Here is a 4174-nt window from a genome sequence, read left to right as displayed (position 1 = left end):
CAGAAATACGAGTTCTCTGGGAACCATCATTCTACTCTACCCAATGCATAAGTGAAGAAATTAACTGCCTTGCTAGTTAACTGATGAGGCTACCACATATCACCCTCACCATAATTCCCAAACGCCTCCCCTACCTGCATTGTTAGATGCTCCACTGGTATCAAGCATCTTCAGCACCCGCCATAATCAGAGAGTAGGTCTCATCAGCCAGCATGATCCACAAGTGTAAGTCATGGGGGGTAACCAAAAAGCAATTTTATTTTGTAGCTCGCTTCCTTTTAAATGTGCTCAGTGAGAAGAGCTTTTATATTGCTTCTAAGAGCAAACTCAGGTAAACACTGTGATATTTCTCACCTTTTGTAGACAGACTAGAAATTAAAATGTCCAAGCCAATAGTCAAAATTAAAAACTTATTTTGAAGTTCAAGACTCTCCCCTTCTGGGGGAAAGTGTCCCTTCCAACGTTGGTGCTGAGGAGCGAGGAGAGGTGATAAGGCAGGAAAGTTCTTATTTGGCAGGCACTTTTGTGGTTTCTTCTGTATTCTCAGGTCTGAGCCTCCAGAAGAGCTGACTCTTTATCTGGGAGGTACTTTCATGGGTTTTGCAAAACCATGCCACTCACCACTGACACTTTCATATCTTCAGCTTTCTCTTTTTCAGTTTTATTGGTATATAACTGGCAAATACAAATTGTATAGATTCAATGTCTACAACTTAATGCTTTGACTTATGTGTACATTGTGAAATGATCATCACAATCAAGCTATTTAACATAGCCATCACCTCACATAGTTACCTTTGCTTTCTTTTATGGTGAGAACACTTAAGGTCTATCCTCTTAGCAAATCTCAAGTATACAAAATGGTATTTTTAACTATAGTCATCATACTGTACATTACATCTCCAGAATTTGCTCATCTTGCATAACTAAAACTTTGTATCCTTTGACCATAATCTCCCCCATTTTCCCCACCTCCGCACCCCTGGCAGCCACCATTCAACTCTACCATCCTTTAATCAGTTGGTCTGATGACAGACATTTAGGTTGTTTACATAGTTTGGCTATTGTGAATAATTCTGCAATGAACATGGGAGTGCAGATGTATCTTTGAAATACTGACTTCATTTCCTTTGGATATATACCCAGAAGTGAGATTGCTGGATCCCATGTTACTTCTATTGTAATTTTTAAAGGACCCTTGATAGCATTTCCCATAATGGCTGTACCAATTTACATTCCCATCAACACTGTACAAGGGTTCCCTTTTCTCCACATCTTCCCCAACATTTATCTTTAATCTTTGTTACAATAACCATTATGGCAGGTGTAAGGTGATATTTTACTGGGGCTTTTAAAAATTAATATTAAGTGAGCAAAGGACATGAACAATTTTCTAAAGAAAATATACATGCTGCCAACAAACATGTGATAAAAAGATCAACATCACTGGTCATTAAAGAAATGCAAATAAAACCACAATGAGATACCATCTCACACCAGTCAGAATGTCTATTATTAAAAAGTCAAAAAACAGATACTGAGGAGGTTGTGGAGAAAAGGGAATGCTTATATACTGTTGGTGGAAGTGTAAATTAGTTCAATCATTGTGGAAAGCAGTGTGGCAGTTCCTCAAGAAGCTAAAAACAGAACTACCATTTGCCCCAGCAATCCCATGACTTGGTATATACGCTAAGGAATATAAATCATTCTACCATAAAGACACATGCACATGAATGTCCATTGCAGCACCATTCACAATAGCAAAGACATGGAGTCAAACTAAATACCCGGCAGTGACAGACTGGATAAAGAAAATGTGGTATATATACACCAGGGAATACTATGTAGCTATAAAAATGAATGGGATCGTGTATTTTGCCAGGAACATGGATGGAGCTAGAGGCCATTATCCCTAGCAAACTAATGCAGGAACAGAAAACCAAATACTGCATGTTCTTACTTTATAAGTTGGAACTAAATGATGAGAACTCATGGACACAACGAAAAGAACAACAGACACTGGTGGTCTGCTTGAGGGTGGAGGGTAGGGGTGGGAGAGGATTAGAAAAAATAACTATTGAGTACTAAGCTTACTACCTGGGTGATGAAACAATCTGTACAACAAATCCCTGTAACATGAGTTTAGCCATATAACAAGCCTGTAGATGTACCCCTGAACCAAAAATAAACGTTAAAAATAAATAAAAATATCAAAATAATAAAATTAATATTATTTTTAATGGACAGATGATGATTGCATATACTTATGGGGTACATTGTAATGTTTTGTTAGATGTATACAATGTGATTAAATCAAGCTAATTAATGTATTCATCCCCTCACTTAATTTCAAATCTATCATCATTATAGCTTTGGTTTGCATTTCCCTGATGATTATTGCTATTGAACATTATTGCATATATCTGTTGGCCAAATATATGTCTTCTTTTGAGAAATGTTTATTCACGGCCTTAGCCAATTTTTAATTCTGTTATTTGATTTTTTTTTCTATTGAGTTGTTTGAGTTACTTACATATTTGGGATATTAATGTCTTATGAGATATATGGTTTGCAAATATTTTCTTCCAATCCATTAGTTGCTTTTTCACTCTGTTGATTGTTTTCTTTGCTCCACAGAAGAATTTTAGTTTAATGTAATGTAATTCTACTTGTCTATTTTGTTGTTGTTGTTGTTGCCTATGCTTTTGGTGTCACACCCAAAGAAAAAAAGTCATGAGGCCATGGCCAGGTCCACAATTATGACTGCAGATGGCAGGATTGTTACCAGGGTTGCAGACTGGTGTGTCTCCCACCAGGTTTCTGAGCAGACAGGACTGCATCCAGGACTACAGTGGAGAGAAGCTAGAACCAAGTCACATGGCTGTTTTAGGATTTATGGTTGAGTCTGCAGGCCTGTGGTCAGTGAGCCTGTTACTTGGGATGCTGATGGGTATGGCTCTGGCCAGGTCCTTGAGTGGATAGGATTCTCCCTGGACCATGAAAGACCAGGTTTGGAGCAGGTCACAGGGGTGCGTCAGAGTCTACAGTTGGGTCCAAGGTTGATGGGCCTAGCACTGAGGTATAGACAGCATCTCTGCAGCCAAATCCGAGTGAGCAAGCCTGCCCTACACCATGGTAGAGCAAGGCGTGAGCACGGTCACAGGGCTACTTCTGGATCTGTAGTCAGGTCTGAGGTAAGCATGCCTGTTACTGGGGATACAGATGGCAGTGGCTCCTCCTGGATCCCTTTACAAATGGGGCTAGGGTCAGGACCATGGCAAGTGGGGTTAAAGCTGAGTCTACAGGGGGATGGGGCTGCTTCCAGTCCATAGCCAGGACCACAATCAGTGAACATGTCTTATGGATCTGTCTTCTAAATGTGGCCCTCCTCAGTCGTGGGTTCCTGCCACAAGATTTTGCAATCTTTTACCTGGGTCCCAACACTCCTACCAAGGCATGTTTGTCAGTGAGTGGCTGCCAAATCATTATTTCTTTGGGGAAAAAAGGTGTCATGAGCTGGAGACCTTCTATTCTGCCACCTTGCTGATGTCCTTGTCTTCAGCTTTCTTGATCTTGACAAATAAATCTCAGTTCAGCTGTTCCCTTACTCCCTTGTTAGTCCTTATGAATCTGGTGATATCATCAATTTCTGTTAGCTGAAGAATGTTCACATGTCTGTGTCGTCTTAATGTGTATTGAATTCTAGTTCCCTCTCCTGCCTCTGACCCATGGGAAATACTCACTCATTCTTTCCCCTATACCTTGGAAAGATGAGGTTTTTTCCATACTGCAGGATAATGCCTTTGCTCCACTCCAAAGCAACTGGTTGATCAGGCTTTGGCTATTTAGATTTGTCAAGTAGTTTTTAGAAACAGGCCACCATGTCCTCCAAGTCAAAGAGGACAGTTGTTAAACCCAGACCATTGAAACCAGTCATTAAGTTTGAGTTACGTAGAAGGGACCCCCCCCACCCTATCTCCTTTGAAGTGCATGGTGGGATTTGTAGCACACCAAAAGCTTATTCCAGAATTCCACATTACAAAGCTTCTCTTGATCTTTACTGTTTCTGCCTTGTTTTCTAACCTCTAATGTGGATAAGGAGTCCGAGTGTTTTATAATAAGATTTTTGGCTACCTCTTTAAAAATTACATCTGCATTTGGCACTTCCCTGTGA

Source organism: Pongo pygmaeus, chromosome 9 (genome assembly GCF_028885625.2).
Source record: "Pongo pygmaeus isolate AG05252 chromosome 9, NHGRI_mPonPyg2-v2.0_pri, whole genome shotgun sequence".
NCBI classification, from domain to species: domain Eukaryota; kingdom Metazoa; phylum Chordata; class Mammalia; order Primates; family Hominidae; genus Pongo; species Pongo pygmaeus.
This window is presented reverse-complemented; position numbering follows the sequence as displayed.